Genomic DNA, 14,082 nt, shown 5'->3' with positions numbered 1-14,082 from the left:
AGAAGTCCAGCGCCACTGTGTACTTCCAGATGGACAAGCACAACAACATCAGAGATTTGGTCCGCCGCTGCATCTCCCGGGCCAGCCAGGTACCCACGCGGAGCTGGTGTCTGCTTGGCCGCGGGCGGGGAGCTGGGCTGGTAGAACAGGGTGAACGAGGGGCTGCATCCTGTTCTCACAGGTTTGCCCTGGAGCACAGACCCCTGGATGCCCGTTACAACCTGGATCCTAGGCCACGGACACCCATCCCTGGCACCACAATCCCCTGTGTGGGAAGAATACGTTTCTTTGCGTGTTCTCCAGCCCCTGTCCCATTGTCTGCCGCTCAACCCCGAGTCCCTTGCACATTCTCCTGTCCCTGGCCCCTGGCTTCAGTGCTTTGTACATTCTGCTGGCCCCTCAGTGTCCCGGCTTCTCATTTGGTTCATGCTGCACGTTACTTTCGTGCTTCCAAATGAAGGGTGGGGACACTCATTAGAGGATATTCTTGTTCCCTTTGTCCTCTTGGCCCCTGTTTTGACCTGGCTGCCCACAAGTAACCCTGAGACCCCTGGTTTTTGTTTTTTTTTTTTCTTTTGTCTTTTTTTTTTTTTTTTTTTTTTTGAGGCAGGGTTTCTCTGTGGCCCCATGGCTTCTGTCTGTACCAGGCAGCTTTAAGCATTAAAATAAAATAAAATAAAATAAAATAAAATAAAATAAAATGGTGCGGGGTGGGGGGTGTCAAAGAAAGTTCCCTTTTGCCAGGGTGCTGTTGTTTTAATAAGACAGTGAAGCAGACTCTGAAAATTCCTTCAGAGCAAGGACCCAGCGGAGAGGATCTCAGGCACCTGTGGCAGCCAGGGCAAGAGTCCCCAGTGCCCCCTGGTCCTCAGGCCTGTCAGCTGGGGGCTGGGTAGAGGGGCCCACTTTTTGATATTTCTTCTTTCCCACGGGGTTGTGGGTGCCCACCCCTCCTTCCCGAAGCTGCAGGGCAGAAAATCTGTCATCGGGTGTTGGGGGTGTGGCTCTGTGGCGGAGTGCTTGTTTAGTGAACAGGAGGCCCTGAGTTCAGTCACTCCCCAGCACCACTGGTGTGTGTGGGGAGCAGTAATCTAGAAAATATTCCTTCTCTCTCACCCCATTTCCTCCCTCCCTTCCTACCCCACCCCTCCCCCTGTGTTGGTCTCTGTCTCATAAAGCATACACTGATAGATACTTGTGTCTATGGTCCTGGGCTCGTGCCAGGGTCCCCTCCCAGGGTCAACACTGTGTGAAATCTTAAAGTTCTGGGGAAAACCACCAAGGCTGGGGGCCTGGAGGGTTGTGAGGGAGCAGAGCTCTGGAAAATTAAATAGAAGGCGTCAGTGGGTGGAGCCCCTGTGTGGCAGAGCTGCTTGGGAATTGTATTTCGTGACATGGTGGCATCAGCAGTGGACAGATGGGCCTAGCTAGGCAGGCTGTCAGCAGCCTGGGAGGCCTGGGGCTGCCCTGTGACACCTCGGACAAGTGCCTTGACCTCTGGAGGCTGAGCTGCCATGCTGGACTGAGATTCCCTTTGGCCTGTTACTGAGTGTGCTGGCTCTGGCTTCTTGGGTGACTGCTGGTGCTCTCCTAAGGGTGGGACTTGTGTGCAGAGATTGAATCCTCGGCCACAGCACCAGCTTTAGGGACAGTGAAACACCCTGGAGAGAAGCCAAGGCTGGCTGTGGAACCCAGCTCTCTGTCTGAGTCTCCCTGCTTTCCTTCTTCCACCTGGCAGAGTATCTGCCCTCTGAGGCCCAAGCCCCACTCACGGTCTTTGTATGACACAGCATGATATGGATCTTAGGACCCTTGAAAGTCAGAAGGGTTCATCCAAAAGTGTGGACTTCAGGTCCACTTAGCAGGTATGAAGACCTGGGCCCTCTGGAATGAATTGTGATGACCTCTTTGGCTGGGCTCCCCTCTGCCACAGTCCTCTAAATGTCCTGAGGCTTTAATCACTTTTATTGCCTGCCTGACACCTGCTGGCTGACATTGTGGTATCCTTCACATATGCAAAGCTCATATGAGCACATGAGCGCACATTCCAATACAGAGAGAGACAGACAGACAGACACAGACACAGAGACACACAGACAGACACATGCGTGCACACACATGCACACGCGCACACACAAACACACACACACACACACACACACACACACACACACACACACACACACACACAAAGGCTCAGGGGTGGTCTGTTCCCACAGAGATGATGGCAGAGATGGATAGGTGATAGACAGGCTGTCATAGATGGATAGGTGATAGACAGGCTGTCATAGATGGATAGGTGATAGACAGGCTGTCATAGAAGCAGGTGATAAGAAGAGAGAAGAAAGCTAGGCTTGAGCTCCCGATCTCCTGTAACTGCAGCCCTTGAGAGGAAAGGGAGACCGGCTGAGGCGCAGCCTGGCTGTCCACTCTAGATCCTTCCCCACCCTAAGAAGCAGGATCCACCCTCCTTCCTTCCCTTCAAGCTGAATTCCTTCACTCCACCCGGCCCAGAGCAGCAAAGCAAAACTGCAGTCTCCCTGCCTTGGGGAAGCCCCTGTCAGCTGTCTCCCGCTGCGGGAGAGGACTGGAGTACGCCATGCCATGGATCACACTGCAGGTGGGGCAAAGCTCAGCACTTGGAGACAGTGACTAAGGCAGGGTGCGGAGAAGAGGTGGTCTCTGAGAGTCAGAGCTGAGTAAGAGTTTCCCAGGCAGAGAAGGAAGGGAGAATTCCAGGTGGAGAGAAGTCAGGTGCAAAGGTCAGAAGGGTCGTAGGGTGGGGGAGATCCTGGAGGTGGGATGATACCACCATCTACCCAGTCGGACCCCAAGGAGTCGGGATGGGACAGGACAGAGGCTGCAAGGCCAGCAAGGCCAGTGTTGTGCCTTGTTGGGCAGAAGGGTGGGAATAACATTCCCAAGTTGGGTCACAAGACCCTGAGGGTCCCTGAGGACTTGGCCATGGTTCTATGATGCTCTGTTCTTTCTAAGTACTTATCCGTGTGAAAACAAATTATTTAATTTTTCCCCCGGCTGTAGCTTCTGAGGGTCCTGTCTCTACCTCCTTAGCATTGGGATTATAGGCATGCACCACCGCACCCAGTTTATGCACTGCTGGGAATTGAACATGGGGCGGCTTCATGCATGCTCTACCCCTGGAGCTATACCTTATCCCCCCCGCCAAAGATTATTTTCCATGCTTCCACTCACAGTGATGTGTAGTAGGCTGAGGCGGGAGATAGGAGAAGCTACAGGGCTCTGTGGAGGCAATCATAGATTAGCAAAACTGTAAAGCATCAGGGCTGGGGTCTGTTACACACATGTGAAGTCCTGGCTTTGGTCCCCAGCACCGCACACAAACATACAACATATGAGGAGCAAGGTCATGCTGCTCACCACAACTTTTGAAAACAGTTATTTCTGAAACCTGTTATGTATTTTGTAATGGGTCTGATGGCTGATATTTTAAAATAGCCGAAGCAACTTTTTCAGGTTTAGTTTCTCATCTCAATAGGTGTGATACACATAGGCAAAAGTTCTTGAAGATCATTGATCATTGTTAAGAGTGCAAGAAGATGCTCTGTGTAAGTTTGGGGCAGTAGGTAAACTGAGGCAGAGATAAAGTAGGGTTGTATTCCTGACAGGAAGACAGAACTAGAATGTTACTTTTAATTCTAGAATATTCCTTCCTTACCCTCCTTCCCTCAGGCTGTCACTAATGTACACAGACAGACAGCCGGACAAAAGGGTAATCAGCATCCTTGTGGGTGTGGAGCAGAATGATGAGGACATAGGTTTCCAGGATGGGGTGTGGGAGGATCTGACCACATCCCAGCCCTGTGGCTGTGGAAAGCTGTCTGCTCCCCTGGTTCCTCCCTGGGAAGCTGGGGGACTGGTGTTGAGGAAGTCCCATGAGACAAACTTGTGGCTAATAGTATATGCTCAGCGAACCTTTGCATGACTGATCTGTCAAAGGCATGATCACAAAAAGAACTTGGGACACAGTAGGCAGAGGAAAGCCAGGGTGGTGCTGAGGGTCCCCAGCCTATCTGCAGCACCAGCTCTGACCTCACCATCATCTCAGTCCCCTGCCACCCCTCCCTTCCCATGCAAGAGTTTCCAGCCTGAGGACCTCCCAAGGGCCAGGATTTGGGGTCCACACAACATGTTATAGGAGCAGGCACTGCCCCATCTGTCTTACATCCCTTCCACGTCTTCAAAGCTGCAGGTTTCTGGAGCCAGCCTGCTGCGAAGATTTGCTTGCAAAAATACCTTCCTCCATCAGCACGGGGCTACTCAAGGGGGCTTCCTTCTTTTTTCTGCTCACCTCACAGAACCATATTGGTCCATCTGGTTGGCCCTAACCAGAACACAGCCCACCTGTTCCTGTTCCTATGGCTTATGCCATAGATGAGCAGGCATGGGTTTTAATCCTCTTCTCTAACCTGGATTAAAGCAGCATTCTTGCATGAGACTTTTCTAGCATCACCTATACCTCCTTGCCAACTGTACACAGGAAAGAAGGATGATACTTTTTTTAGCCTCATGTTAAAATACCCATCTTTCTCCTTGCTATTGCTGGGATCTTCATTACTGGGCTTGGTAGACCCACCTTGCATAGTAACTACCTTTCTTGATTTGAGCTGTGTTTTGTGGGTAAGGAACTGAGGTCCAGAAAGGCTGAGTGGCTTGTTCAGGCTGCGTATAAACTGATGACGTGACCACTCCGTGGTACGAGGAGGTTTTATCGAAGGCCAGAGGCATCCAGAAGAATCCAGAACAGAGGGAGAAAGTAGACTGACCATGGCCATGACTGGACATGGAGAGAGGAGAATAGCAGGCCATAGAGAGTGGAGGGAGTGTAGTGAGATTAGCAAGATCAGGAGCTGTGAGAGAAGCCGGGATTAAGAGGAATGAGTAGCTTGGGAGAGAGAAGGGCTAGGAGACTGGCGAGGAGGGGTCTTTGAAATGAGTAACACGTACATGTGAGTAGGAACTGAGGGAGTCTGGAGACTAGCAATGGACTTGATATACAGTAAGTACCAGGAGGCATATGTTAATCGGAGAGCCATAGTCCCTTTTGCTGGCCATGAGGGAAATGACTCCTTTTGGTAAGACAGGATTTGAGATAGAGAACCCACAAAGATACTGTTGAGTTCCTTTCCTGTTGGCCCAACCACTGCTGAGCATGGGGCATGACCTTAAGTGTTCTTTGGGCTGGAGAGATGGTTCAGAAGTTAAGAGCATAGGCTGCTCTTTCAGAGGTCCTGAGTTTAATTCCCAGCAACCATATGGTGGCTCACAACCATCTCTAGTGAGATCTGGTGCCCTCTTCTGGCTTGTAGACATACATGCAGGTGGAACACTACATAATAAGGAAATGTTTTTAAAAAGCGTAATTTTCAACGGGTGATGGTGGCACATGCCTTTAATCCCAGCACTCGGGAGGCAAAGCCAGGCGGATCTCTGTGAGTTCGAGACCAGCCTGATCTACAGATCCAGGATAGGCACCAAAACTATGTTGAGAAACCGTGTCTCAAAAAAACAAAACAAAACAAACAAACAAACAAAAACCCACAAAGGTGGGGCGAGGAAACTAACTCTTCATTTGCAAGTGGCTGTCAGGTTGAGATGGTTTCTGGGTTAGGAATGAGAGTGTATGTTCATTTCTCCTTCGAGATCTTGGACCCCATCTGATGCAGACCTGTACAGGCCCTGTGCACGCTGCCCCAGTCTCTGTGAGTTATGTGCATCAGCCTTGTGTCTGTACGCCCTTGATTCCTTGGCATCCTCCACCCTTTCTGGCTCTTACACTCTTTCCATCTCTCCTTCTGCAGGCTTCCCTGAGCCGTGATGGGAGGGATTTAATAGAGACATCCCTTTTAGGGCTTAGTGTTCTAAGGTCTCTCACTCTGCATATTTTCTGGCTGTGGGTCTCTGTTCCCATCTGCTGCAGAAAGAGGCTTCTCTGATGATGGCTGAACAAGGCACAGATCTGTGAGTATAGCAAAATATTGTTAGGAGTCATTTTATTGCTAAATTCCTTTAGCAGAACAGTGGGTTTTGATTTCCCCCTATTGTCCCTAGTCTCTAGCCTATCTAGTCTCAGGTTCTGGTCCACACAAGCAGCACGGGTATGGATTCCATCTTATAGAGTGAGACTTAGATCATATATTGGTTGGTTGCTCCTATAAGCCTCGTGACACCATTGCCCTGGCATACCCTGCAGGCAGGTCACCATTGTAGAGTGAAGGGTTTGTAGCTTGGTTAGTGTTTGCCTTTCTCCTTGGGTAGCATGCAGAGGGTCTTCCAGTACTGTGAATAGTAGTCTGTAGGGGTGAAGGCTCCAGGTAGGGGCCAGCTCAACCTCTTCATGTTCAATGAAGTGTATAGGTGTTGTCTTCAGTAGCAGGGCTTTACTATCAATGTGTGGAGAGCCACTAATATTCTTGGAAATAGTCTGGGTTGTTTGCAGGTTCCCATGGGACTCTTTTGGACACCAACTCAATTGGATGCAACCCGAGCTGGGTACCGCAAACTTCATTTGATGACAAAAGAGGTCCAGTTGGGGGCTCTGTCTCCCGTGTTATTTGGTGGCTTTCTTTTTTTTCTAATTTATTTTATTTATTTATTTTCATTTTCATTTATTTATTTTTTTCTATTATCAGCTTGATACAGTATAAATTCTTATCCTAATAGTGGAATGTTTCACTGAGGCTTGCCCAGTAATTGAGTAAAACCAAAACTTATTATAAGCCACAGTCATCCTAGGATCCCCCCTGCTATATAGCCTCCCTGGTTCTGCGGGTTGTAGTTTGATTGTTCTTTGCTTTATATCTAGAATCCACTTATGAGAGAGTACATACCAAGTTTGTCCTTCTGGGTTTGGGTTAGCTCACTCAGGATGATATTTTCTAGTTCCATCCATTTGCCTGAAAACCTCATGCTGTCATTGTTTTTCTCTGCTGAGTAGTATTCCATTGTGTAGATGTACCACAGTTTTTTAATCCATTCTTCGGTTGAGGGACATCTGGGTTGTTTCCAGTTTCTAGCTATTACAAATAAGGCTGCTATGAACATAGTTGAGCATGTATCTTTGTGGTATGATTGAGCATTCCTTGGATATATGCCCAAGAGTGGTATGGCTGGGTCTTGAGGTAGTTCGATTCCCAATTTTCTGAGAAACCACCATACTGACTTCCATAGTGGTTGTACAAGTTTGCACTCCCACCAACAGTGGAGGAGTGTTCTCTTTACTCCTCATCCTCTCCAACATTGACTGTCATTAGTGTTTTTGATCATGGCCGTTCTGACGGGTGTAAGGTGGTATCACAGAGTCGTTTTGATTTGCATTTCTCTGATGACTAAGGATGCTGAGCATGGATCAATTGGATGCAACCCCATCTGGGTACCGCAAACTTCATTTGATGACAAAAGATGTCCAGCTGGGGCTCTGCCTCCCATGTTATTTGGTGGCTTTCTTTTTTTCTTTTTAATTTATTTGTTTTTATTAAGAAAATTTCCACTCATCCTACATACCACCCACAGATCCCTTCTCCTCCCTCCTCCCACCCCCCAGTCCTCTCTCCTAAGCCACCCCACATCCCCAAAATCAAGGTCTCCCATGGGGAGTCAGCAGAGCCCAGCACACTGAGCCAAGGCAGATCCAAGCCCCTCCCCACCACTTGGTGGCTTTCATTTAGATTACACACACACACACACTAGGTTTCCATATGACCCCTCAAATGGTCCTTAGTTTTAGCTGTCCTCCAGTCTTCCCTGCTCTCCTCTCCTCCCATTTCAGCCCCACCTCCCCTGTCCATCTATAGCTATTCCATTTCTCCATCCTAGGGAGATCCATCCTTCCCCCTAGTCCCTTATTCTCTACTGACCTCTGTGGTTATATGGTTTGTAGCTTGCTTATTAATGACCTAACAGCTAACATTCACATGTAAGCAAATACATACTGTATTTGTTTTTCTGGATCTGAGTACATAACTCAGGGTGATTTTTTCCCCCTAGTTACATCCATTTACCTGTAAACCTCATGATTTCCTTATTTTAATGGCTGAGTAATGTTCCATTGTGTAAATGTACCACATTTTCTTTATCCTTTCATCCACTGACAGACATCTAGGTTGTTTCCAGTTTCTGGCTATTTTGAATAGAACATGGTTGAACATGAATGAGCATGGTTGAGCAAATGTCTCTGTAGTAGGATGAAGCATCCTTTGGGTATATACCCAAGAGTGGTACAGCTAAATCTTGATGTAGATCAATTCCCATCTTTCTGAGGAACGGATTTCCACAGTGACTGTACTAGTCTGCATTCCACCAGCAATGGATGAGTGTTCCCCTTATTCTATATCCTTGCCAGCATGAGCTGTCATTTATTTTATTGATTTTGGCCATTCTTATTGGTATATGATGAAATCTCAAAGTAGTTTTGATTTGTATTTCTCTGATGACTAAGAATATTGACATTTGTTTAAGTTCATCTCAGTCTTTTGAGTTTCCTCTTTTGAGAATTCTTACTGGGTGGTGATGGTGCACACCTTTAATCCCAGCACTTGGGAGGCAGAGGCAGGTGGATTTCTGTGAATTAGGGGCCAGCCTGGTCTACATAAGTGAGTTCCAGGACAGCTAAGACTGTTACATAGAGAAAACCTGTCTGGAAAAATAAAAAGTGAGAGAGAGAGAGAGAGAGAGAGAGAGAATGAAAGTTATGTGTTTAGCTGTTTTTTTGTTTGTTTGTTTGTTTTGTTTTGTTTTTTGAGACAGAGTTCCTCTGTGTATCGATTGCTGTCCTGGAACATACTCTGTAGACCAGGCTGGCCTTGAACTCAGAGACGCCTCCTGAGTTCTGGGATTAAAGGTGTTTGTGGCTTTAATTTAGGACTGCCCAGCCTGTACTCCCCCCCCCCTTTTTTAAAAAGATTTATTTATATATTATGTACACAGTATTCTTTCTGCATGGGTCCCTACAGGTCAGAAGAGTGCACCAGATCTCATTACAAGTGGTTGTCAGCCACCATGTGGTTGCTGAGAATTGAACTCAGGACCTCTGGAAGAGCAGTTGGTGCTCTTAACCACTGAGCCATCTCTCCAGCCCATGTACCCCATTTTTAATTGAGTTAATTTTCTTTTTTATTCTTTAAGACAATTTTTTAAAATTAAATATACTTCGATGATATTCTTCCCCTCCCTCTAGTTCCTCCACATTCTCTCCCTCTTCTTACTACCCAACTTCAAGCTTTCTCCAAAAAACAGACAAAAACCCAGTATAACAACAAAGTCCACCAAAACCAAGAAAATAAAATAAAACACCAACCAAAAAGAAATAAAAACACACCAAACTTTTTTTTTTTCGAGACAGGGTTTCTCTGTGTAGCTTTGTGCCTGCCCTGGAACTCACTCTGTAGCCCAGGCTGGCCTCGAACTCACAGAGATCCACCTGCCTCTGCCACCCAGGCGCTGGGAATAAAGGTGTACGCCACCACTACCCTGTTCTTAGTAGCTGTTTTTATATCTCCCTTTTCATCTCTAATTTTGTTAATTTTGATCTTCTCTCTCCATCTTTTCGTTCATTTGACTAAGTGTTTGTCAATCTTATTGATTTTCTCAAAGAACCAACTCTTTGTTTTATTGATTCTTTGTGTTGTTTTGCTTGTTTCTAGTTTATTTATTTCAGCTCTGAGTTTAATTATTCCTTACTGTCTACTCCTTTGGGGTATGGTTTCTTCTTTTTGTTCTAGAGATTTCAGGTGTGCTTTTAAATTACTAATATGAACTTTCCCCATTTTTTTTTTAAATGTAGGCACTTAGTGCTATGAACTTGCCTCTTAGAACCACCTTCATTGTGTCTCATAAGTTTGGGTATGCTGTGTTTATTTTCATTCAACTCTAGAACAGTATTAATTTCTTTACTTCTGTCTTTTGACTCATTTTTCATTCAGTAGTGAGTTGTTCAGTTTCCATGAGTTTGTAGGCTTTCTGTTGTTGTTGACATCCATCTTTATTCTGTGGTGGTCAGATAGGATGCAGAGTACTATTTCAGTTTTCTTGTAAGGTTGAGCCTTGCTTTGTGTCCAAGGCTGTGGCCAATTTTGGTTAAAGTCCAATGAGCTGCTGAGAAGAAGGTATATTCTTTTGTGTTTGGTGAATTGCTCTGTAAATATGTGTTAGGTCCATTGATTATGACGTCAGTTAGCGCCAGAATTTCTGTTTAGTTTTGGTCTGGATGACCTGGATATTGGTGAGAGTGGGGTATTGAAGTCATCCACTACCACTGTTCGAGAGTCAATATGGGATTTTAGGTATACTTTGTGGTTCTTCTGTGAACTAGGATGCCCTTTAGTTCGGTTATGTTATATATGTCAAGAATTGCAATATCCCCTTGGTGAGTTTTTCCTTAGATGAATATGTGTCCTTCCGTATCTGCTCTGCTTAGTTTTGGTTTGAACTCTATTTTGTCAGAATTACACTCGCTTGCTTCTTAGGTCCAGTTGCTTGGGTTATCTTTTTCCATCATCTTCCCCGATGGGATGTCTGTCCTTGAAGTTAAAGTGTGTTTCTTGGACGCAGCAAAAGGATGGATTGTGTTTTTGCATCTGTTCTGGAGTTTGCGTCTTTTTACTGGAGAACTGATAGCATTGATGTTGAGAGTCAGCAATGAGCAATGTGCCCCGATTCCCATCCTTTTCCTGCTGTGGTGTGGCTTGCTCCCTTCTCCTTTTCATTTGCTGGTCTGACATTATTTGTTCCTTGTGTTTTCCCGGGTGTGGTTGATCTCTTCAGGTTGAAGTTTTCCTTCTAGCGGCTTCTGTAGGGCTGGATTTGTAAATGGACACTGCTTAAATTTGTTTTGTTTTGTTTTGTTTTGTTTTATCATGGACTGTCTTCCTTTCCCTGTCTGTTGTTATTGAATGTTTTTCTGGGTATGGCAGTCTGGGCTGGTGGCATCTGTGGTCTCTTAGAGTCTGTAGAAGATCTGTTCATGCCCTTCTGGCTTTAGAGTCTCCATTGAGAAGTCAGGTGTTCACCCACCCCCCACCCCCAGACAGGGTTTCTCAGGTGGAGTCAGCAGCCCCCACACAGATGGGAGATGGGAAAAGCTTGTTTCTGGAATCCCAGAAGGTATAGCCTGGAAAGCCTTGTCAGCCTGTGGTTCCTGAGACACCGCTCACTTACTTCCAGCCAAGCCTGGGACCCTGTGGGATGTGGGACACCATCCACCCTTTATTCTGGACTCAATGCACACACACACACACACACACACACACACACACACACACCTAGAGGCTCTATCTGGAGTGTCAGTGTGGAGTGCTGCTGGGCATGCGCTCACATACCCAAAGGCTCCCTGCAGTCTTTGCTAGTGAATGGGACCCTGTCTTAGTTACTGCTCTATTGCTGTGAGAAGACATCTTAACGAAGGCAACTTAGAAAAGAAAGCATTTAATTTTCTCTAAAATTTAATCCATGACCGTCATGGTGAAGAGCATGGCAGCATGCAGGCATGGTGCAGTAGCCGAGAGCTTCCATCTTACCTGCATCCCAAGTTCTCCTAAACAGTTCACCAATGGGGACCAAGCATTCAAACATAGGCGCCTCTGGGGGTCATTCTCATTCAAACTGCCCTGAATTATACATTTTCCACCCCTCTACGATTCATTCATTGATTTTAGTATTATAGGTTTTGTTTTGCGACTTAGTGAGCAAACACTATCGCATGAAGGAATCACCCTCCCCTCCCTCCCTCCATTTATTTATTTATAGAGGAGGTCGCCCATACTCAGACCTGTATTGGCCGTCTTTGCTGGCTGTCCCTATTTTTTTTTTTTTTTTTTAAAGACAGGGTTTCTCTGTGTAGTCTCAGTGCCGGTCCTGGAACTCACTCTGTAGCCCAGGCTGGCCTCGAACTCACAGAGATCTGCCTGCCTCTGCCTCCCGAGTGCTGGGATTAAAGGCGTGTGCCATCACCGCCCGGTTGCCTGCTGATGTCTTGACCCTTCGGAGGACACTTGGGCTATTTCCAGTTCTCTGCTATTCAACACATCGTGGAAGCAAGGTAGACGTGGTGTGTTATCTGCGCGGGTGGTTTTTTGGTCCGGGGACTGCCAGGCCCGTGAGCGGGTCCTTTGCTGGCATGCAATGCACACCTCCACTTGCCTGGGATCTGGAGTCCCCAGCCAGCAGGGGTTCCTCCAGAGGCCCAACCTGAGCAGGATCCTTCTATGGGACTCCCAAGGATGGTCTAGTTTGAGGGCTTCCCACGGCTAGCCGTGGGTGCGAGATTTCCTAGGCCTGGAGAGTTTCCTAGAGTCTGGACAACTCTCCTCCTTGCCTGTCCCAGTTTCACTCCCTTAGGTCTGGTGAGCCCCTGACTATCCCCCCACCCCCCGCGCCCTCACCCGGCATGGGGGCTGCCCCTAAATTAGTGAGATTCCCCTTCTCATCAACTCCAGTGACAGCAGTCTCCTGGAAGGCCTGCGCCTCCTTATAGTCAGCTGTCCCTCCGCACCCCAGCCTATGCTCTCCTAGTCTGGGTGCCCTGCACAGAACTGGGCAGTGAATGTCCTCAAGCTCCTCAGCGAGGTCCCCTGAAAGCCTCTACGGCTCCCTGGGGCCGGGATCCCTCCGCCTCAGTCTGGTCAGCCAGTCTCTAAACTGCCTCAGTTCTCACGCTTCACCCCTGTGAACTCCAGGACAGCCCCTTCCCAGCGCGTCTGCCCACGACCAAGGCTCACTTCCACACTCCGATTTAAATGTTAGCCAAGCACGGCACACTCCCAACCCCTGGAAGGTGGAGGCAGAAACTCAGAAACCGTCCACAGCCACACAGGCAGTTCCGGGCCAACCTGGGATCTAGGAAACCCTGTCTCAAATAATCCCACACACTCAGCCAGCCCACTCACCCAAGCACCAACAGAATAGTGGCGAAATTGGCAAATCCCTAGCCTTAGTCTGGCTGGTTTGCTTTCTCTTATAGTAGTTGTGTGTTGGTGATAACGCCAGTGAGAACAAGAACCCCAGCCGTTTCCCAGCAACAAGTAGCGCCCCCCCCCCCCCCGAGTGCATTTATATGAGCTTCTGTAAAGAGCCGGGGGTGGGGTGAGGAAGGGTAGGGTTGGAGACGCTCCGGTGCTAGGTCTGGGGCTTGTAGCCTTTCCGGAGCTGGACCACCCAGAGCTCCTGGTGACCTCAGGAGAAAGCCTTGTGGAAGTGGGAGATTGAGGGGTGGGGGGGGGGGGGGGGGGGGGATGGGGCGCAGAACAGGGTGCACTGGCACGCGCATGCTTGCAAATTATTACCGTAGGCCCCTTCCGCTCAGTTGCTCCAGGCTAAGAGTGCCCCTGAGATCCCACAGCATCCGGAACCAGGCCGGGAACACAGTAGGTGCCTAAGACGTGTTTTCTAAGATCACGGGTGTGTAAACGCTATACAGAGTGAGTTCGCCACAGCCTCTCTCTCCCTCGCTCACTCAAACCAGGACAACGTTAGCTAGCAGCCCATTGTGTTTGGTGATGGACAGAGGGACACGAGCGAAGGTGTGCAGGTCCCTAAAGGGCAGGGACCGCTGGAGTTCTGGAAGGAGAACACAGCTAAAGGAAAAGCAAGTCCCTGGGCATGCGCACTGGGCATTTCCAGCGGAGTCTTCAGAATCAGGCCGGAAGCAGCGCCTAGGTGCCTCGTTAGCGCAGTAGGTAGCGCGTCAGTCTCATAATCTGAAGGTCGTGAGTTCGATCCTCACACGGGGCACAGTACTTTTGGTACCCTTTTACCAGGTGACGCGCTACCCGGTAGCAGCACAGGCAGTGTCTTGCCTTGGCGCGCAGTGGCTGGTACGTTCTAGGTGGGGGGCCTCGGCCACCCCTGCGGGCGGCTGCCCGGCCACCGCAGGTCACACCGCACGTTACTGCAGCCCTGCCCTGGATAACTGCGGCAGGGAGGACTCTTCCCGGAGTAACAGCCCTTCTTCCGTGGGGCAGTGTGGGGAGTCTGTCATTTCCCGGGGTGTCGTTTTCAGTTCACTGGCCGATTCAGGTACTCGGAAGATAGGCACGGGTTGCTTTCCTG

At 48.4% G+C, this 14,082-nt stretch overlaps 1 non-coding gene across 1 annotated transcript; it reads left to right on the top strand.

Moving 5' to 3' along the window:
* Positions 1–13,691: 13,691 nt before the first annotated feature.
* Trnam-cau lies at positions 13,692–13,764 on the top strand. The gene has a single exon. It is a non-coding gene; the product is annotated as a tRNA-Met (tRNA).
* The last annotated feature ends 318 nt before the right edge of the window (positions 13,765–14,082 follow it).

This window comes from Onychomys torridus, chromosome 16 (genome assembly GCF_903995425.1).
Source record: "Onychomys torridus chromosome 16, mOncTor1.1, whole genome shotgun sequence".
Lineage (NCBI taxonomy): Eukaryota > Metazoa > Chordata > Mammalia > Rodentia > Cricetidae > Onychomys > Onychomys torridus.
Note: the sequence above shows the minus strand (reverse complement) of the source record. Positions and strands in the feature narration are given on the sequence as shown.